Consider the following 23,838-nt stretch of genomic DNA (forward strand, 5'->3'; position numbering starts at 1 on the left):
GAAGTCAACTGTTTCGTTCAATTATGGGTGCATTTATCAACTCACTTTTGGTGTAGAATTAAGGGTTCCAAACAACTTTCAGGGAGTATTGGGCAGTTGATTAACATGAAGCTGTTTTGATTATGGGGTTAGAAGTGCGTTTCTGAAACACGGAAAGGAGTGTGATCTTGTAAAATTGTGATTGTCTGCTTGTTTGTAGAGTCGATAAATGCTAGTCGTTTTGAAACACTGTTCTCAGACCTGCCCACACCAACCACTGCCAACGACATCGGTGCGCAATGGAACTGCACAGGGACAAGGCACCCCCAATCGACTCATATGATAGAGTTGTTAAATGCAACAACAAGTGTGATCTAAAAGGATTGAAATGCATTTCAAACATGGGAAAGTTGATAAATGCAGCCAATAGGCCTATTTGTCAATTTCCAAGGATTTTCATGCTTTCCTTTCTCCATTTTCCTTGAGAGATGAGGGAATTCCAGGAAAATGTATGAATGCAGCAATCTTTCTTTGAAATTGCATAAGTGTGATAACTAGGCAGGGTACCACAGGAGGGGGGGGGGGGGGGTGAGAAGTAAGGTACTAGTATTTGATGGTAAATTAAGATGAGGTTTCATTGCACTATTTGCACATAGGCTACACTCAAGGTCGGGCGTTATGAATTGCATGTTTTTTGCTGGTAATCGCAGTATGCTTGCCATGCATGCAGATTAAGAGTGCATATCATATTTGGCAGGCAAATATTCTCTTTGAGAGAGCCCTTTGTGTAGTTGTTCTCCTTCCTATGACACTTCCTAATACTCCCAGTGGAAGTACCTGCTAGACATTAATTACTCTGACACGTGAGGTGGTTGGAGAGACGGAGCCTGTGGTCTCTGCATTTGCATGGTTTGTTTAATGCACATGTCGCTAGTGATAACAAAGTTTGTGAGTGGCTATATCCTAAATCCATCTAAATTCACCATTCCCTCCTATCCGGCGTTCTGCCACAAGGTGAGACATGCAATGCAACTTTCGATTTGCAATACCTTTGCCGCCAAGTGCTGATATCTAATACCCTTCGCCTGTTGAGAGGTTAGATAAATGTCCGTCGATGACAGAAACCAAATATAAGAACGGAGCATCACTTATACTGCTTACCTGATCATTGTTACATTTGAGACAAAAATATACGCGAGTGACTCCGTAGGCTTCTAAGTGCCATTAGATTCGATACGAGCCTCATGTTACACTGATAAAATATGTGTAATGTTGGCTCAAATTGCACCTTGTAGACACCGTGAAAAGACTATTAAACAGGCATGTAAAACGAGTCTGACCATTTCAGTCTATTAGTCACTTTGTTTGGATTTGACATATTTAGCAATGATGGAAAATGCTCTGAAGTACCTTTTACACCAATTGATATGATTTGAGAGATACATGGTTGCTGCCCAATACACATGTACATTTACTGAGATTATGCAGTTGCGACATGCAGTGCAAGCAATGTGCTTGAAAATGGGATAGGGGTGGGGTAGTCATCATTCAATGTTGTCAAAGTTTGTTTTGAGAATGGTGGAACCCATGTTAAGACCATGTGATACCCTCTTTACAGTATATAGACTGTTTAGAAAGAAAAAAAAAATATGTTGTGATTCTCAAGGCAAAACATATACTGACAAATTTGCTGGCAGGAGGTTCCAAGTCCATTTTTCATTAAAATATATTTTGCTATTCATATCATTGTGGCTTCTCTCTGCCAAATATCGATTTTGGGATTGATCACAAGAAAAGATCAACGTTGTCAACTATTAAAGTTGCCAGAAACCTTGAACCTTTTCAGGTTATCTTACATTGTATATGTGGGAACTTGAAGCCCCAAGACTTTTCTGAATCACAGGTCATGTGAGTTACTTACCTTCAGCTATATCTTTCATGAACAGATAAAACAGAACTTCTGTGTGTCAGAGTTCAGAGACAACAAGTTTCTGTTTAACATTTGCTCAGTTTTGTGTCAGGTTCCCATGGAACAAGATAAATTCAAGAGCGAGACGATTCACAATGTCAGCCACATGAGTGTGGTTTCCTTCTGTGAGTGCCACACAGAGAAAAGTGGATGAATCTGTTACATGCTTTTAGATAAAAGTTGAGGAGGGTTACGTGTGTTGTGCTGGTTATTGGTGTCATTCCCACAGAACTTTTCAATATTCTTAAAAAGGAAGAGCTCGACTTATAGTGGTCAATTGTGCCCTCATGTCCATGTCTTGGAAAGCACAAAACCAGCACTTATTCCTTATATATAATAGCATTTCATCAAATGCTGGAGATAAGAATCCTTTAATTCATAGGATAGTGCACATGTACCTCCTGAAATTCCATGCACAACTACCACACTATCAACCGTTCCAAAATACTGCCATGCTAACACGTATAATGTCGAGTGTTTGAAAGTGTTAGCATATTCTCATGCTACTTTAGAGTGAGAACAGCATGGAAAAACCTGCAACAGTACTTACAACATGCTGCATGCTTCAGTCTTTCTTCTTGTTCGCAAAATTTTAGAAAATTATTTTAAATTGCATGAATTTGTTACCAAGCTCATCGTCGGTATTTTGAGATGATGGAAGGGGTGGGATAGGGTATGAGGGAGAGAGTAGAAAATGGGGGAGAATGTTGGGAACAGGGAGACATTTTTTGCCGGTACGAACTGTTCGGAGGTACGGTATCAACTCACTAGTAATCAAATTTTTTGCCCAGGTCCATGATCGTCAGGAGGTATAGCACTTTTGCTTTTGTGGTACAAAAGCAGCCTTTCTGTCAGCACATCGATTGGCTGTGGGAACAGTACTCTTTTTTGGAAGGTCCCGTTTATCAAATTTCGAAGGAATTGGACCTGAAGACAGAAGTTCAGGACAGTCACTTGGTCACATATTTGCAACCCTGGAAGTTTGGAGAAATTCTAATTTGCCTTATACCCTTCACAGTTTGTTCAGTGGTTCGCTTTTGTGGAAACCAGCAAAGTGCTCTTCAGAGAGCAGGAAACAGACAAGAACTATATCCTCGATCAGCTTAGAACCATTCCAAGGCATTCATAACCTTGTATATTTGACTAAAACTATCTAGTCTTAATAGTCAGGGAAGATTGTCTTCTTTTATGGTGGAATGATTTGCCAAAGAAACAATTGTGAAATTGCTTCCACAGTTGGTAGCAAACAGATATAATATAGAGTAGGTATTAAGAAGCAATGGCAAATCTCTGTCTCAGAAGTACTTGAACTTCTCTCAGTAGTAAAGATACTGTAGACATCATGAAGCCAGTGTCAAGGAGGCAGTCTGCGACAAAGAAATTATACTGAATGCTTCATTATGAAGAGTTTGAACATTTTAAGGCAAATAACCGGGGGGGGGGGGGGGGGGGGGGGGGTATTCAAAATTGCTCATAGATGCATTGATGAAAGAGGTGCATTAGCAGTTGACTGATTTTCTCTTATGATATCTTTTGATGACAGAAATTATATTCCTGATAATGAATATCAACAACTGTGAATGGGGTAGAATTGTTTCAAATCCATATTTTTTTGTCCATTCATCCATTTGCACTTGGAGCAGAGAAAAAAATTCATATCTGATGATGATGTGTACTGAAAGAAAAGTGGAAAATGATTTCATCTCATGACAAAGCTTCATAGTGTAGATTGAAGCAGAGAAAAATGATATGGGGCCAAGAATTAATTGATGGAACATGTCAGTGGCAGCGCTTGAGCCACTTGCTTTGTGAAGTTGGCAAAGACAAAGCGTTATGCGCGATCTTAGGTGTGCAAAATCAATTGCCGTCGCCCATCACTCAGTGCGTCTGTAGAGGTGAGGTGCGTGGTGCCTTTGAAGTGTTGGCAGCGTCAGAGCAAGTGGGCAACAGGTTTTCGTATGCAGGGGGACTTAATTCTCCATCTGCCTGTCATTGGGATTCAAACACCCTCTCTCCATGCCCCATCACTGTACAAACACCTTAGGTTGCAGTTGGTGTTGTTTTTTCTTTCAGTAAAGTATTTAGTGTTTTGAATGAATGCAAGCTTTGTATGATAAGCTGGAGTGTTATGCATTGACTGCTATGCATCTTGGAAAGAATACAGAAGAATGCTCACATGCTGTAGATTTCATGCATCAGAACAAAATGGGGGAGAAATGTAATGTTGATCACACCTTATTCATTTCTATATATTCAGCTCAATAGATCTGTATCATGGAAAACGTTATGGTATGCAGGAAGTATATGCCGTGATAATTCCTTCATTGCAAGCCCGAATACAGCGCGTATACGTGTACTCGTGATTTATCATGACTCCCCCCTCTTGTTTGTCTGATTTTTGTTTCTCTGTACATTGGGTGCATTACAATGTACATCTACATATTGTTGAGAGTTGTTTGGGTGTGAGAATAGAACTACTGCTAGGTGGCCCGTTTCTCCCTGAATGCTTTGTCTTCATTCATTTTGACTGTGATGAGCCATAAACAGACAACCGTGTTGGTATGGTGATGATTGTTGCTAGACAATGCCTTCATTCAATCTATGCCACAAACTTGCTCTCTCTTTTCCTTGAGATACCCATCTTTGCTGGCCTTTCCCATATTGTGAACAGAAGGATGCAGTGAAACAAAACCAAAGAGAAAACAGTCTTTGGGAGATTATTCACATGAGATGTGTGACTTTGATAGCATTCAGCCATATTGTACAATGGCATGAATGCGCATTCTTATGCCTTCTGTGAGAAGAACTTCTGTCTTTACAGTGTATTGATCAGACTCGAGTCATTATCAGATGGGTATTATACTGCGATTCTGACACTATGTGTCCTTTTCTCGCGCAGTTTTTTGCGACAAGGAGTAGTAACAGTGAAGTTGAGGGGCTCACGGGGTCAGCAAATTAGTGGTGTCCCCAGTCGAGATGGGAGAGCTAGTGCGATTCTGTGACTCCCTCCCGACCCAGAGTGAGGTTTCCAACACCAATTGTCGGGCTTCCTGCCCTCTTGTCGGCTCACCCATTATGTGCGCACATAGCGAGTGTGGGAAAATGGGGTGCACCCGGCCGCCAGTTCACACTCCATCTCCCAATATGAATGGCCCTGGGTTCCGCCTGGAGAAACGCACTAGCATTGGGAAATGAATTCACTTATTCAATGTGACATCCATTATTTTGCTGTCTTTTATGTTTGTGCATTATATCTCTTATTTCACCATTTTTTTTCTACCTATTGAGAGCTTGTGTGGAGGGGGGGGGGGGGGAGGAGGAGTGTTAGGGTTTAAGCCATTTTCATGTCTGTCTCTTTATCTTTGATTGTGTTCTGGAGTTGAAATATGTGGCATGGGATTCTGGTTCAGTTATTCTAGCACTGGCTGGAAAAAAAAAAATTGAAGTAATTCACAGTTCAGTGCAATTCTGTTTTTGATGTTCCGACTAAATGGGAAAAGAAAATTGTTAGAGTTATTATGATACACTATATTCAAGTAAGTCATCTACTGTTCCGCTAGAGGTGACAAGTTTTTTTTTCCCCCCATCTTTGGATGGCTTCTTCTCCGAAAGGAATATTTAACATTGATTTAGTTCGTTCCGGTGTAGAGCAGTTGCCAGGGTTTTGCATTTGAGGAGGTATTGCCAAATTCTCATGAAGAGATTCTGTTTTTGACAAAATAGTTCTGTTGAGATATGTCCAGAGAGTCAGTGGGGTACACTATGTGTACAAACTGATGCAACTTTCATTTCTGGTTCTTAAACTATATTTCAGCATTTTTTTTTTTTTTTTTTTGGGGGGGGGGATATTGTTGGTATGCATTTGGAAGAATGCTGATACATTGTACTTTCTTCTGTCATTAAAAAAAAAAAACAACAACAACTCCTGCTTCACTGAAGATTAAGTGTGGGCTCCTGCCTGTTTTCTCCTTGGAACTTGAAGCTATTTGCTCATCCCGAAGTTCTTACATAGAGCAAGCAATTTTGTGGTTTCACTTTGCAGTGACATTTTGGAATATCAAGAGCAATTGTGAGCTGAGTGAGCTCCATCCTGTGTTGTGGTGTTACGCCTTGATGAGGTCGCCAAGGTTGAACAACAAACTTTCCCATGCATCTATGTGTGCCTAAAATCATTACTAGTCCATATATGAACCTTTTTATCCACCCATGGCAGTCATGTTTGTACACTCACAGAGTAAGTTTCACAAAAGAACTATGACTTCAACAAATAATTACTTCTCCTCATTTGCATGCATGAGGGAATGCCTTTTGTACATGTGCATTCAGTGTGATACATCAATGTTTACTTCAGTACTATTTTTTGTAAATTATTAGGTAATGACTCATGCAAATTGCTGTTGTGAAAAATAATTTCCAGGCAAGTACACCTACACATGCACACTCTATATACATGTGCATGTTGTCATAGAACAAGAAATATGGATACCACATGTACAGGTGCATCCTCCTATCATTTCACATAAAGATCATCTGAATTTTCAGTGCTCCATCAGGAAAGGGGCCTTTCACAAAAGGCTTCAGGCTGGTGTTTGCGCAAACATTAATGAGCAGAGTGAGCCCGATCCAAGGTTATGTAACGTTATTCACAATGGCCGTGTAGATCCTTGGATGTGTGATTATTAGTCATAAGCTGGGAGAAATCTTAACTGGCGCACCATGTTTACTGACTAGTCCAGTTAGTCACTGTGACTAACTGAATTACTATGTTATTCATCCATCAGCCCTTAATATAATGTATGATATGATATATTGTATAAAATAATGTAAATATGCATGAGCTTCTGCAAAGACAAATCTGCAGCTTAATTTGTGATTTTTCATAATAACACTGATAGTAAAACTTGATAAATAGAAGCTGTCAAGTTAAAAATGTTGAGACTGGTCTTGAAAGGCCCATTCTTTGGTGGCTTGACTGCAACTCGCATCACACTCCTATGCTCACTTTTCATGCGATTACTCCAGTGAGAGAGGGTCTTTGAAAAAAGGCCACCACTACCAGTGAAGGGACTCACCCACACACATTTTGCACTTGTGGATTCCCAATCAAGCAACCGCGGCCAAGGTTGGCCAAGGTTGCCCCAATTAAAACGTCCAGTTCCACCGAGCTCAGTGGTCCTCCCTACGAAGGCGGGCAGCTTGCCACAGGCTGCCAATTATCTCTCAGTCAAGTAGTCTGTGCACTCAGACTCGGTATTGTTTTCAGTTTCAGATTTATTTGTTTCTGCTCCTGTATGTACTCCAATGTATTCATATTATATTTCTTTCTGTTTTCTGTTTGAAACTTGGTTCAATCACACTTAAACTTTCTTGACCTGAATACATTATGTAGTTCCACAACATTTCCAAGACACCACAAATGATAGAACTCAGGCAAGAAGAGGTATAGGCCTATAGTATTATAGCCTGTACAGAGCTTTCATTGTGTACGCGAAGACTGGATAGCAGTTATGGTCATCTGAACCCTAATTGTCCTTGACAATTTCATGTCAAACTATCTATGCAGACAAGATTTTCCCCTTCCGAATGGTCTGTGTTCTCACAGGGACAAATTAAATATGGTCTGACTTAATACTTGATTCATACAGGCCTCACACTGTTTTCAGCGATTACTGGTAGGACCTACATCACGACAAATTTGGCCCCTTGGGCTTTCTGCTGTGCTTGTATGACAACTCTTCCCATTCACAAAAACCTATACTAAATCTGTTGGTTTTATTACAAAATTTTGAAAACTGAAAATGATGAATTTACTGCATAATGATTTTTTTTTAAATGGAAGATATCAAATAAATGTTCAAGATGAGGAGTGATCTATTATGAGAGAAAAGTATTACTGTTCATATGATCAGTGGTATTCACAGCCATTGATAGGCATGTAGTGTCTCTCTAGCATAATTCACTAAAATGCAAAATGAAGCATATTTATACCACAAATAAACTTCTAACAGAAAATACTCGAGAACTTTATGCAAACTTGTGAGATTGATTTGCACTCAAATTTCACTACATGTCAGATTATCTCATTGGTCTCATTTAAAGTACTTTTTTTTAAAAATGTGGATGAGGTTTGTAGGTTTGTAGTGCTAGTGATAATGTATTCTTTCGTGCATACAAATTTTGTAATCTGATTGATAGCTTTGCGATTCTCCGGATGGGGTCTGGATTGAAACTAGCACAAAAGTGCTTCTCCTCCAGACCAAGAAACGGGGAATCTTCGCATCTGTGTTGCATTGAAGAAACAGGCACACACACACACACACACACACACACACACACACATGCACACATAGGATTCTCCGAGGCACGAATGCTTGTAGTTCAGAGTCACGCTGCGATAGAAAGAAAGGATTTTGAGCCAAACTTGCAGCCTCGCGGTCAATGATGTGACCAAATAAGGAATAGTTTACATGTGGTGGAAAGACGGGGGCCATTTTCGCTGGCTGGGGTGGGGGGAGGAGGGGGATGTCACTGGAGGCAACTGCAGAGTTTGTTGAGGTGGGTATTTTGAGCATCATAACATGGAGTAGTACTCCCAGCTGGTGTATTACAGAAGGAATTAGAATGCACTAACTGGCTCATCACTCTGTTTATCATATGAACCAAACCGCAGGGATGTCTTTTGATCTTTGCCACCTGGGTTGACACAAAACACCAACTTCCAAGAATGTCTTTTTGCCCAAAAACATGATGTCCCAATTGCACTAGTTGGGCAGGAGAAATGCAACCCTGGGACCCTTTTTGTGTTTTTCATCTGTGTCAAAGCTTGCTTTCCAGTTGCTGATTTTTTTCTCTCTCTGTCCAACATTAATTTTCCTTCCTACCTTCTGTTTTGCCTCATTTTTCTTCATAACTTTTTCACTCCCTTTCTGCATTATGATACTTTTTTTTCTCTCTGTGCCACTGTGAAATCTCTGGAAGTTGTACTTCTGTAGATATCTGATTCATTATGTATCTTTTGTCTCTCTCTCTCCATCTATATATGTACAGTTTGTTTATATCTATCCTTTCTTTCTATCTATCTATCTATCTATCTACCTATCTATCTATCAATCTATCTATTTATCTATCTATCAATCTATCTATTTATCTATCTATCATTCTATCTATTTATCTGTCTGTCTATCTGTCTATCACTCTATATGTCTTTCTGTATTTTTCTCTGTCTCTATTTCTATCTGTGGCTTCTCGCTTCTCCTGACCCACAACCTCTCGCCTTCTCTTTCTCTCTCTCTCTCTTTGAGGTAACGCATCTTCCCAGGGTCGTGTTTCACAAGCTATGTTATCCAGAAATTAATCATGTTCCCATGCTAGCAAGCTATGTCTGCGATGTGTTTTTGACTTCTTCATTTCCATTCTTGGGAAATTTTTCCCTACCAGGGGGATGAGCAGAGCTTCCCGTTTAGATGAACTGCTCAGATAATTTGCTGGCAGGATAGAATCCAAGGTGAAATGAACTAGTTTCTCTCGCATTGCTTTCTGTTTTGGTCATGTATATATGGCGTAAGAGTATTGACAGGTTTTTAAATGAGCATTAATGAATGGGAATCCGAGCAGGCTATACTACGAACCCATGTGCCTACTTGTCTGTGGAGCAACTAAAACTCTGTCTGGTTAATAAAGTTAATGGAGTTTGCTTGTTGAGCCATTTACTAAATGTCTATCAAGGGAAGATATATTTCTTTTGCTTTGCTTTGCTCTGAGGTTTGATATATAGGCCTGTACTTTAAAGGAGAAATTCATCTAATACCCATGCAGTAATTTGGTATTGTTTCTGATTTGATTGATTGTAATTATGCTGTGAGTAGGAGATGCATACCACAGCACAAAACAATGTGCTATGTCAGTAAACATTGGACCAAACACTGATAGACATGTAGTCACTTAGAGGTGCATATTATTTTGTCTTTTTGATTTAAGGTAGGAAGTATGAATTCCTTATGTGTGTATGAATCAAGGACAAATCATCTCCTTCAAATCAATAAAGCTGTGCAAGGCAGTAAAATACAGTTCACTAAATTGTAAAGAAAAAACAATTATACTGGGTACATATCATTTGTGAATGTTTGTTGCTAAGTTACACATGTAAAAATGCAGTTTTGCCTATAGGTTCAAGGCAACCAACACAGATATTCTATTGTTGACACTCGTGTTTCTCATACACAAAAATCAACTCGTATCTGCGTACTGGTGATATTGATTTTAGTAATGTGCCACAAAAGCATGCCAGACCATTCGTTCAAATGAATGAAAGAGTGTCAAATTATAGACTCAATTTCTTCGTAGTCGTTATGCAGAAATGCTGGGCGGGAGTTGTGAAGTGATCAATATTTGAGTGAATACCAATTTGTGCGAGAGACAGACATATTTTTTTTTTTCTGGACGGAGGGGGGGAGGGGGGAGGGGGGAGATATTCTTCCACACTTGTTTTTCATTGGCACCAAACTATACCAGCTTCATTTGCGAACACAAAGCCTGAAATACTCGAAATTCATCAACCATGTATCATTATTTTTCCAACCATCCAATGCCTGCATTGCGGAGATGTTGTGACGGTGTGTGCCATATTTGTTTTATGATTCCTGAGAGATCACTTCTCACTGATCAAGCATGTATGAGGGCTCTGATAACAGAGGAGGTCTTCATATTCCTATTTCTATGTTTTTATAAGCCTGTTGTTGTTTTTTTGTGGATTTTCTAAAAGAGATATGTTTTGAATTACAATTTCAATTTGCAGAACAGAAAGACAATAGTACCTTTACCTTGTACTTAATCAGATAAAGGTGCATGAATAATGTCAGGCCCTTGCCATTCGTTTTGGTATTAGCATGTTTTGTTTTGTTTTGTTTTGTTTTTTGTTTTTGCTTTTATTTAAGGTCACCCTTTTCTTGGCAGAGAGAAATCTGTGATCTGAAACAAACCTGTAGACTTATTGGTGCATTGAATGAAAATGGATCAAATTGTAGACTTGATTTCTGTGTAGAGTTCAAATTTAGTAATGAAGCATGAATCTCAGGAATAAGTAGGCTAAAACCAACCTCCAAGCTTTATGTTTGCAGCTTTTCATCCCCTCCCCCCCCCCCCCCCAAGTTTGTCCATGGCATTTATGAGACTGTTCCATTGAAACTATCATCATTAGAGAGACAGAGAGGAAAATACGGGGGAAAATGGAACATGCTTTGTGACAGAAAGGGATCAAGTCCTATAAAATCAGCCCTCAGACCGACTTCCTCACTTTCTTGTCTCTGTCAAGGAAGGAAAGACAGCAGATGCATATCCTGATTATTTTGAGGCTTTGCCGTTATTTTCACCGGTTTATTTTTACAACGCCTCCTCTGTCAGTCTGCGTGCACGCAATGGCGACTTCAAATATGTTTACTGATTGCCGCTTGCGGTTTCCGCTGTCCAAAGTGCATGGTATGCGGCACATTTCACCCCTTTTGTTTCTTTCGCACACTTTTGAGGTTAACTTTTTGGACAGGGAAAGTCACGTCAATGGCTTGTTAAATTCAGTCGATTTGTCAATTAGTGGATAAGAGCTAAAACAAACAGGAATCCCAGATGTGATATGTGTCTTTTGTCACATGAGCTATCTTGACTGTAAATTTTGGAATGGATGTGGGTGGGTTCCATTCATGTATTCATAGAAGGCTCTTTCAACTTTTTGACCATATACACTGAGGCTACAATATAAGCAATGGTCCGATTAAATCAAAATAGTCATGTTGACCAAAGTACATTAGTTAGTGTGTCATGTGAGAACTAAAGTTGAAATTCAAAATCTAACGTGTGCGTAGATTTCAACAACCAATCATATCACATGGAGGTCATTTACGCTCCAATGAGGACCATAAAGAAATACACAGAGAAAGACAATCTTCATGAGCTTCTTACACAGTTACTGGCATGTTATGAATTGTATAATGTATTTCAAGGCTACCTACCTAATGCTCAGCTGAATAAAACTGGATATCTCTCAAGCAAGTCAGATTTGTATTTCTTTTTATGCTACATTTTTATATCGCAAATATTTTTCAAGGTGTCATTTTGTGTAATTAGATACCCACATTTATTGGCCACTTCCTGTATGCCAGACTTGGATTAGTTTGAGGGGAAAAACATGAAAGAGCCTGAAAGGAAAACTAACTTCATCCCTCTTTCCCTCTCCTTCTCTCTTTCCTCCTGTGGCATACACTTCAAACTAACGTGGGGATTAGCTGGACAAGCTTGTACATTTCTGAATAAAGGATTAGTACTCTATCTCCTTTCTCCCTAAACAAGAGGGAGAGCGTAGCCAGCGTGAATTACGGTCAGATTCGGTCCTAGGGAAGCCATACAAGGCTTCATTTAGTAGTCATCATCATGCCATGAATGAGGGAATTTCACAGTATCCAGGATTCATCTGCTCTCGGGGAAAAGAACTTATACACTTGTATCTCTCCTGTTTTTGTTTCACTGTGATTTGTTCTTTTTTTTTTCTTTTTCTTTTTTACTGCGCTGTCTATTGTGAAAAGATGTGTGAAGGCGAGTGATATAGTTTATCCTAACATGTTTAGAGCTATACTTCAAATATATTTTTAGCCCTGTAATTATACAGTTGTAGCTTGCATTTGTAAACTTGTCACTAGTACTAGTAGGCATGAATTCTTTAGGTGATTAATTTACTGTATTCTTCAAACTTCTCATTTCCATTGGATACAAAAGGGAATAAAGTATGGCTTTGAGATTTTGCCATTTATTTATCTTGAACATTATAAAAATGATTATTACAAAAAGTTCCTTCAAAACTGCAATGTTTGTTCTAGGGAAAGAACTATTTTATGTTTGATTTTCATGTGGCAGAAATATGGTATTCCTTTATACTACACCCCTGAATACATACATAGTTGAAGACAAATAGACATATTTGCAATATATGCAAATATTTTTTACATATTTGTATGTGGAATACTGACAGAAATCAGATCATCATGCATGCATGAATGAATACCTGTGAATTTGTTGTAAGTGGAGGCAGCAAGAGAGACCTAATATACGCGGCCAAAGCGTCAAGATCCGGCATGCGGTGGGAACGCAGTATTGACAAACTCGTCACCAACATTGCTGATCACTATCATCAGCTTCACGTTCTTTTACAACCCTAGCTCTGTGGATGAATGCTTGGTTGCTCATTTTGAGTGTTTTTTCCCTTCTCAAAAGAAAAAAAAAAGCTAATTTTCTTTGCACAGATATGCATATGAATCACAGAGGGTTTGGTCTATTTCCCTCCGTCCACAAAAAAGAATGAACAAAGGCATTATCACTTACCTTGAGAAATGTAACCAGTAAGTGGGAAAATGATATGTACAAAATGGAGTGAAAAACTACAAAACTCCTCCCTGGCAACTCCACCACACAAAAGAGTAGAGCAATTATTGAAAAAAAAAAGAATGAAAGGGGAGTATTGAAGAGAATTAGCAAGTGGTTAGATTTAGAAAACAAGCTTGTTCATAAGTGTCCTCTGTGAATGGGTAGTGCATGCAAAATGGTACACTTTCTTACCGTAACTGATGGGCAGTACTAGTACTAGTATTTATTTTTTTTTTGATGCAACAAATCAGATGGAACGAACACATTTTGAAGTTGTTTCCCAGTAGTCCTTACACTTAATATTTGTACATCAGCAGCCTGTTGGGTAGTCAGACCTCCCTTTCATACACTGCTTTTACCATGCCAAGGGACATACACATAAACACAGCACCGTCCATTTGGAGAGGCATTGTCTTGTATTCAGTATTGTTCAGCCAAATACTCTTGGAGGTTGGTGTCATCTACGCTGATGGACACTGTCACTCTTGGTGACTCAGGGGGAATTTCCCCCAAAGAAAGAAGGAAAGAAAAGAAAAAAAAAAGTTGCTGTGAAGAAACTGAAAAAAGAATGGGCGGGGGTATGGAAGACAGGAAAAGGCTGAAAGAGAACTATGTAGCAAACTGTCACATTACATTATGTCATTTCTAGCATAATGGGTGATTGAATGTAGCTTAATAGTGTGGGGGGGGGGGGTTAGGAGGAGTTTGTGTGAGTTAGAATGGGATACAACAGACTAGCAAGGATTTGATTGAAGCCCAAATTTAGTATTTTCTTGGAGCTCTCATTACCTCCCGAGTTTGGGGAAAGCTTTCTGAAACATCCCTTGGTAGCTGCTGCAGACAGCACTCCTGGGATGGAGGGGGGGGGAGATTGTGGGGTAGAAATGTTAATTTGATTTAAAGTTTTGCTAGTAGAAAGTACCCCTTGACAGTCCTGTCCATGTGGTTCTGTCAGTGACACTGTAATATTGAGACATTCCGAGATTTACAATCTGCGACCAAAGTCCTTCATTGTTCAAATTTGACTTGCTTAATGTACAAGTTGTTTTAAAATCAGTCAATCTCTTCTTTATGACCGGCTTAAATGAACACAAAGCCTCACATCATCACCCCACCCCCAACTCAAAGGGCGATATGACTGGTGGTCTTTGATCTTTCCTGTCTCTTGGAATGTTCTGATGGTTTAAATGGGGTGTTTGTTTAAGGAATAAATTGAGCAGTCTCCTGTCGTTGATTCAGTGTGATTGAGTTTATAATTCACTGGAGGTTCGCGCGTTGGCACTCCTTTGTGCACATGACCCCTTCTCGCACAAGGCCTTTGAAACATTGCATTGTCTGGGGAGCAGGGCAGAGTTAGCGCGGTGCACCTGTTTCTGCATCACCTTTTGTCCCCCATTCACCTGTATGAGGGACCACCTTCATTCCACTGCACCTATTCGCCAAGTTGCGATGGAGGCTGAAAGAAGAGGGGGAATAGCGCACCCCAGCTAACGGCCCTTGTTACCCTGCGCGCGTGCCTTTTCTTCCCCACATGATTCAAGCCTTGCCTCACCCTTACAAGACGGTCATTCCTGGGACAAAGCAATCAATATCTGGCATGATTACACGAGGCTGCAATAATGCCTGCTTGGCGGTACAATAGGGCTTCCCCCCCACAAATAACTTTTGACTGTGGTAATTACTGTGTGTACTTTGCCCAAGTTGTGTCCAAAGAACGTTAGTCGCATGCGTGGCATCCTGATCTTGAAAATCACCTGCTGATGGCTCTGAAGCCTTTCTAGCAGTCAGGTACATGCAGCCAAGGAAGGCTTCATCCTCCTGCCAGCTCCAGCCCTGTGCTGGTATTTCTCTGAAGGCCCTGTGCTTGCTAAGAAGCGGCTTGGCCAAGCAATGCATCCCCAGCTCAGCAGCCAGCTGAGGTGTGGCTGAGCATTCAAGAATTCTATGTCCTCAGAACACTCTCGGCAAACCGCTGTTCCCCCATCGATCCGGAGAATCCTCAGATCGATGGGCGCATTGACAAGGGAGGGGTGGATCGTGGCGTGTGCTTTATCAATGGGTGCTTGAGTACAGCAAGGGAGGGAAGGGGACAGTGCATTCTTGGTGCTGATGGCACAACAAAGAAGTAGTGATCCTGATCTTGTTTGCGTGTAGGAGGAAGTGTGTGTCCAGGCAGTAGATAAACATTGATGGGGAAAATGGCGGGAAGTCACAGAGGGTTTAGAACAATCTAAGGAGAAGTAACCAAAGTCAGTCATGGTGAGGGAAGGTGTGATAATATTTTGTAAACCTGCTCAAGTTGATCAGGTCCTAGTTATTATTATTAGAGAGGATGCTGTATTGGAAAGCAGTGAGCATTTTATATCCACTATCTCATTTACCATGCGAGTGGACCAACATCTTGAAGTACTAATGCCTTTGTAACGATACGCCACAGGTTAAATCTGCCCCCAAAAGTCAGAGAGTATGCACGATGCCAGGGTTTGTGATAAACTTTTTGCAGTACTTAATGAGTAGCTGTGTTGCTTTATCATATGACAAAGGAAGAGTCAAAAGTATGTATTATATGGATGCTGCTAACTCAATACATGGTTTGCACCTTGATCCAATCTTGAAGAATCACATGAATACGATGGCTGCATGGACAACTCATCAGTTAACACATTTCCCAGCTCACTCTCTGTGGGTAACAGTAGTAAGAATTGAAATTGTCACTGTAGCTTTTTCTTAGATAGGCCCTATTTTGCTAGCAATATGTGGTGGTGATAGATCCTCTGAACGTAAAGGAGCTCAACCGATATGTTAGCCATTATCATAGCTTAGTAGTTGGCAACTAATTACTTAATTTGTCTTTTCAGTGCTGGCATTTCATTGTTAAAGTGTGAATTTCCTTTGTTTTATTGAAGATAAAAGAGGGATGTAACTTTTATTATTACTTGGATATTAGCTATGCCGAACTTTTCTTAAAGGCAGCGGTCTGCTTTTATAGCGGGCTAGTGGGCTATTCACCAAAGATAACCACCTTCATGCATCTGAATCGGGACCAGCGAGCATTTCCCACGGTCTAACCCTGCCCCCTCAGGGATTCCCGAACAGTACCGGGTAAGAGAGAAGAATAGAGCAAGGTAGAAGAAGAGGAGAGGGAGGGGGGTCGGTGACATATTGAGATGGAGTGAGGAGGTGAGTTTGGGCGGGTAAGAGCAGAGTCTCCCCTCCCTCTCTCCCCTCCATGGGGGCAGTGTTGTGAATGAAAATAGGATTGACTACATGTCTCCAGCTTCTGCCTTGGACGCAGTCTACCCAAACTTGCCATTCGCAGGATGAAAGAGTGCAAATATGAATATGCATTTCCACAGAATGACATATTCTCGGCTCTAGCAGGATGGAGAGCGCCATATTTGTCTTTCTTGTAAGATTATTTTTTTCAAAATATAGTTATAGAAATTATGTATGAAGTGAGTGATTGTTAGTCTTTTGAGGACAATTCTCTGAAGATGTTCAGGGAGAACGAAGTCTGAAGTTTGAGACCAAGGGTACGGTCCATTTCATGAAGTTTCTCCAGGCCACAGGGTCCTCCTCTCTCTTGCCGTTTCCTTTTTATTCGGGTATTTGCTTTCCACAGATGGACTTAGAAAGTGAATAGATGTGGAAGGAAGCGAAGCATACCGAATATTCTTACCCCACTAGAATGTCGGGCATTTGATTCTCATTTTCCGCTCCTCGAAAAATATGGGTCTCTCCAACAAGTTTCGAGGTTTTCCACAGGCTCTCCTTGTATGTGGTGGCATGCTATTGACAGAGTAGTATCTGTGAAATTAGAATGTAGGCAACATATGGAATTTGCAGCGAGAAATGCTTCTTGTTAACATCAATCAGAGTTCAAATGAACCTAAAACCCCCATGCTGTTAAGATGAAAATGAACAGATTTTTTTTTTGAAGAATGGGATAATAGAAAACCAGAAGGAATAACCACTATACAAACTACAACAATTTCTGTTTCTCTTCTTTTTTAAGATTTTACCACAAGCTTTCTTTGAAACTTGTGTTTTTTCACACCTTGTGACACAAAGTCATGGTGCTCATTGTTTTGATGTGATTGTATTTTTCATATTCTTTAAAGAATAGAACACCCTGGCACTAGAAACTAGAAGTGTTCATAATGCTGTGGCTTAGTCCTCAGAAAGTGAAATATGTTTGCCATATTTGTGTAATGTATTTTGGAACCAGATTTGGTTGATTGTTAATTTTCCTATTTGCAGCTTCAATTATTTTTCTTGTAACCAACCTTGAAAGTAATTGGTAGTACATAAAAAAGTTTTTTTTTAATACAACTTGAAAAATGAGAAATGTAGTGAAATGTGCCTTCTGTCTGTGTTGTTATGTCTGCATTCAGTAACTGTATGTATCTCTTTCTCTTTCTTTCTCTCCTCAACTTCTCCCCTTAAAAAACAACAACAACAATCTTCCTTCAACCGCAAAGCTAGTTAGAACTGTGTAAGCACAATTTACAGTCAAAGGAGAATTTTTTCATACCAATTTCCTAACTAGTTTCAGTTGGTAGAGAAGTTCTGGATGATTTCATCCGTGGCTCTCTACTGATTTAATTCCTTTTTTTTTTTTTTTTTTTTTGGGGGGGGGGGGGGGGGTAAGGAGGGAATAGGAGAAAAGAAAAAATATAATTGTGCAAATACAAGAATAGGGACCCAGGCATTGTGTTGTGGCAGCCATCTGTGACTCGATGGTGCTATGGCATCCAAACCGTCATTGTTACCAGGCTTTGTTGTGATGAAAGGAGAGTCAAACTTGGACTTGTTCTCATGCACTGGAGAAAGCACTGAACCTCAACATGGTCCAAGCAGACTTTTAGTAGTGGCATATCGTACCTGTATCAAGCAGTCACTGTGGTGTAGTGTACGTAGTGGGTACAGAATTGGATGATGCACACTTGTTGATACTGCTTCTCAGCAGTGGCTCACTATGTAGCTATGGAGAGCTGACAGTGACATGGAAATACAAGAGCTCGGCATTGGTGGTGGCCCAGGGCCACCCAATATTGATTTAGGGCCACCAACCTTTCAAACATCATAGGACCTATCTTATGGGTGCCCGATTGGGCAACTAGGATTCAAAATTGATTGTTGTTTCCTTTCATTAAACACTACTAAAGTTCTTTTCAGGCCTACCCACACTTCAAATTTGATAGTGGCCCAAATAGGCCGTGAGAGAAAAACGTTAGTGTAGAGCCTTGGAAATATGTCCATAATATGTCACATGGAAATCTCGAACACTTAAAGCCGACCCCACCCCCACAAAAAGAACAAAAACAAAAACTATGTTGTATACAGTACTTCTTGGTAACCTTGTCTTTGCACTTTGTTTTTATGGCATTGCTCTCATTCAACACTCCAAAAATATATCCTCTTTAGTGTCCAAAGTTCGTTAGAACTGAACTTGGAGGGTACCTGTGCATGCCGATGAGATATCTGACAAACCAGACATGTGTAGGCACAGAATGTGGTTCATGCATAGGCTGAGTTCCTTTTGTGAAAGCCAGGTAGATTCACTGCTTTATTGGAAGACTCACGGAGGAGTATTGATTGTTGAAGTTCATTGTAAGTTGTTTACCATATTACTCACATTTTTTTTTCTTCCCTCACATCATGCGCAACACACATAATACACATGTATGCACAATCAACAACTGCACCTCACTGCTTTGGCTCTTGTGTCTGCCATGTCACATGACCTGATGAATGGAAAAGGAGGGAAAACTGGGAGACTTGCATACTTTCATGTAGTACTGAAAGCACTAAAATGTCTTCTTGTGAGCGTGACAAGGAGGATGTGAACAAAGGAAATTCAGATGTAAGAAGTGCTTTGCATTGAACTCGTATGAGACAAAAATGTGACTCCGGGGCTGTCATGCTTTCATGCTGTCTTTTTGACATATTCCTCTTTCTTTTTCTTTCTTTTTCTTTTTGGCAGTTGTATACCTCTTGGTAATCTCTTGCGAATCTTCTCTGTTTTTCGGCATGATACGATAAGTTAGAAAACATCAGAGTTTGCATGAATTATATAAGATGGAATCCTGCTATATGTCAAAGTCCATCGAGAGAGCGTACCAGTGGATGCCAAAAGAGTCATAAGGGAGTCAAGATATGATATCATAATCACTTTTTTTTTTCCAGTTCTTAGCCTAGGCCAGCATTTTTGGTCAGGTGTTAGGGGCTTTTCATTAGGCTTTTGGGATGATGGTGTGTTTGTTTGTGCATCTGTTCTTCTTCTAACCCCCCCCCCCCCCCCATCCTCCTCCTCCTTCCTCGAAAGACCTTTTACCCTCTGGAAGATAATGATGTCTGCAGACTTGCCAGTTTGAGTTCCACGGAGAAAAAACGTGGCGAGTGTGTCTGATCACACTCCTGGCAACATCTCATCACAGATAGACTCCAGCATTAAACCAGCTGTAGCCATCACCTCTTGAACCCCTGCCAACTCCTATTCCATACATCTTTCACAGAACATCAGTGCCCTTGCCCCCCCCCCCCCCTTATAATTTTGTTTATCATTTCTGCCGTTATAATACTATATAAAAAAAAATTTCCTTCCCGTCATGCTGTATGAGTGAGTGTGTTAATCATTAAGTCTTGAGGACTCATCTCCAGATGCGTCCCTATGCCATGCAAGTGGCAGGGAGAGGGGAACAGGTGATAGTGGCTTAAAGCCGCTGCCCATTTCTTCCAGATCCTATTGTGGACCATGTGGGCACTGAGAGTGTAGTGTGTATCCCACATGGCTGTATGCCAGTAAACAAGCAGGATGTTTTCCTTCTTGAAGAAGTGGAAAGGAGGCCAATGCAGTATTAATTTGACTGCAACCCCCCCCCTTCCAAATCACCATGTTTAGTCCTTGCTCCATAAGCATATCTTGGTGCACTTCTTTGATGTTGTGTTGACTGCGATAAATATGATGATTACTATAACAGTTCCGTTTATCGTTTGCTTGCCTTTTTTTAATCGCTTGGAATGAGAGGTGAATACTATAGCATCATCTTGAAGTGGCCACGGATATACATTTCAAGGAATGAATGGTAGTATAGCCCCTTGTTAATGTTAGCACACCATCCCAATTTATACACTCATGCACCTGAAAGTGAACATTTGTAACTGTCTAATAAGTCAACAACCATCAGGTTTAGCAGATAAAAGGATGTAACAGAGATCTTTGATTCACTTCAAAAGTGTTTTATATATCGAGTAAATGTAAGGTTGTAGGCCTAATACCCTAATATCTTATGTGATTTTTTGACAATATGATATTTCATTATAAATCTATTATGAAACATTCATGCTGAGGTATAGGTTATTGGGTTTAGGACAAGTCCTATTTGAGGGTGAAAATTCTGCTCAATACTAATGGTCAAGAGGTGAAAACCTGCTGTTTTCTTAACCTACAATTATATTCGTGAACAGAGAAATGGCCACTGGTCATACCTGGTGTAACCTCAGTTCTCCCCCCCCCCCCCCTTGTACAAAATGGCATCATATTATAGCCTGATTAAACTTGGTGCTAATTGAATCCTGATAGCTGGTGATTCGTTTCTCAGGGGGGTAAGTTGACCTCAGAGGGGTCACACTTGCCGCACGACCTCAGCAGGTTGAGCAAACACCTTCCCTCTTGAATACAAACTGAGCAACCTGTTGGGGGCCCCTGTGTTCACACAGCCACCAGATGACCATGATTTTCCATTCCTTGGAGGTGCTCAAAAACCTGTAGATCTGTGAACCTTTGCTCTTTATACTGATATATATATTTTTTTATTTTTTTTTTTTTTTTTTGCAGTTCTATGGAAGGTGATGATCAAAGAAAACTACAGTTATATGTACCTGCTGATGTGATTTGTTGTTGTTGTTATTGTTTACACTTGCACATCCTACTGAAGTCAGTACTCACATATTTCTAGTTTCCCTCAACAGCAGGAAATAAAGAATATTAGGTTGAAGTTTATGATACTCTTTGCAATTTTTGTGGAATGGTAGTCATCTTTGCTGATAGATATAATTTTCTCTTGTGAATTTACCTTTCCTGATATTACTCTTTATATCCTGCTGTTCATATATCATTATTCATCTACGCTGATCACATTACATATCTTGGTATTCCTCATTACTTGATGTTCCTTCTCAGCACAGTTCCTTCCTCCACTGTTCTCAAATCATCTTCCTCTCTTCAATGTATATATTCCTATGTTTCTCTTCTCCACTTGCTGTGGATCATCCTCATCCCCCTGTGTCTGAACACCACCCCGCACTCCCTTCACCCCCACTCACCCAGCAGGGCTATTGAGTTACCATCACGCCTTTCATGGGCCCAAGTGTGCCCGCAGGAAATCAAGAAGTTTGCCAACTGGAAAAGAAAACAGGACAGCTTATAGAAACTTCATGGGGGTAGAATAGACAGTTTCTATGGGCGGCTGCATGAGCAAAAAAAAAAATTTCGTTCAGTGACTATGGAGTTGCACCGACAGGTCAAATTGCGATGCTGTCACCCGTTTCCACCTCTTGTATGAAGAAAGAAAGGAAAAAGAAATACTTCCACTGTCCTGTGCTGAAATGTGTTATCACTGCAATACTGTATTTATTCCATGTGTGGGTACATGCTCTCTTTGTTAGTTAGGGTATATTAGAAAGCAGAGCTTGACGCAAAGTACTCGTAACGAGAAATACTGCTAGCATTGAATACACTGATAACTATGAAGACTTATTTGTGCACCAGTGTATAAAGTCAGTGATTTTTACGGATTTTGAAATTTTAGAACAGTCAAGTTTGGAATTGCTCAAATTCATATTTATTATTACTGCTTGTGACATAGGAGAAATTGTTTATCATGAATTTGTGTAGGAGCACTGTTTGTTATGAATCTGTGCATGATAAGTACCCTCAGGAAGCCAAATGTTTGTAAATGTTCTCCCTTTATCTGAACTGAGAAAAGTTTGAATCATTTGCAAATGTACAAGAGAGAATACATCAGATGCTCTGATGAACCCACAACAGTACATTTCTTGGAAAAAAGGATGAGCTTTCTTGGAAAGTTCCCCTCCCCCCCCCCCCCCCCCCCCCCAGGGTCTTCAAAAAATTGCATGTAGCTTGTGGCCTAGTGCAAGGTCACACTATAGAACAATGGTTGGGAAAATGAGGATTTTAAACTGTACTTATGAAGATGAGTCAGAAGGTTCAGAAATTTGGCAAGTTTTGTAGCTCACTCGATGGGCAATTATCTCACAGACCTGGGGGGTACTCCTGTGTGTGTGAACAGTGTCGAGAAGGTCATAACAGTGCGTTTGCACTTTTTTGGCAGTGGAATAGCCTTGTTTACCAATTATGCTATTAAAAGTGCAAAATGTCTTTTGCAGGCAACTGGGACTGTTTTGCTGAGTGGGGGAATGTGCTCAATTAATTATGTTCAATTACTCTCATCACCTTCAGCAACAGGTCACATCAGTTACATTACTGGTATCTGGAACGGAACAGTCGCCCATCAAAGGTCTTCTTTGAATCTTATTGTTTTTTGTTTTTTATTTTATTCTAGGTGTAAGAGAAGTTTTACTAATCACCCTATTCTGCATGTTATTTCATATCTCGCCTCTGTGGAGAAGTCTCTCAAAAGTGAAAGCTTTAATTCACTGACAATTAACAGCAGCTTTTTTTCTAATCATGACGAAATATGTGAAGGTCCACGGTGTAATTGGGTATTTAGTGCCCTAAAAAAAAATGAAATAAGAAGAAAGAAAGAAGAGTGTATTGATAAAAATGGATGGTGTCTTTTTACTAATCTTTAAATGCATTGTGTTTGCAATGCATACTTTGGAGATTAATTTTGGAAAAGTGAAGGATATCCATGTTTGCTTCCTAACCAAATCGAGGGGCACTGTGAAAAATACCAAAGTGTACAGTAGTTGACTGTGATGCCAGAATAAGGATATACCTGTAGACTGCTTTCCACTCGGTCGCCTTCAGCCCCTTCTGTGAACTTTTATGCTTTACCTACCCCCACCCACTCCACTACACTCACTCTCAGGGACCTACCGGTCAACCTCATTTTGCTGGCCATAATCATGTCCAAATGAATTAGGCTATGAGAAGAAACACCCCAAACACAGTAATTTTAGTACAAGAGAACCTCGTAATTTACAAGGGCCTAAAAACCATGACTAGTTACTTGTTGTACTGTATACGCATATATTTCGCATGTCTAAATTTTCGCGAATCGGGGATTCCCGACAGTTTCGCGAGTGGTTAAATTCGCGATCGTGGAGTCCTGTACTGAACAGAGAAATGTACACGCGATCAGAGTCAATATTTTCGCGTGTCTTTAATTTCACGAATAGCACCCGACTCGTGAAATTTGCGAAAATAAAAACCTTGCAAAATATTCGGCATATACAGTATTAGGTTTCTCACTATATCAGGGTACAAATATGGAGAA

At 40.2% G+C, this 23,838-nt stretch overlaps 1 protein-coding gene across 1 annotated transcript in view; it reads left to right on the plus strand.

Moving 5' to 3' along the window:
• The window catches only part of LOC139733329 (uncharacterized), a 65,481-nt gene that overhangs the window by 14,415 nt on the left and 27,228 nt on the right, over positions 1 to 23,838 (plus strand). The gene's annotated exons all lie outside the window — the stretch shown is intronic.

The sequence above is a fragment of the Diadema antillarum genome, unplaced genomic scaffold, assembly GCF_040938485.1.
Source record: "Diadema antillarum isolate AM-2024a unplaced genomic scaffold, OU_Dant_1.0 scf00000024, whole genome shotgun sequence".
Lineage (NCBI taxonomy): Eukaryota > Metazoa > Echinodermata > Echinoidea > Diadematoida > Diadematidae > Diadema > Diadema antillarum.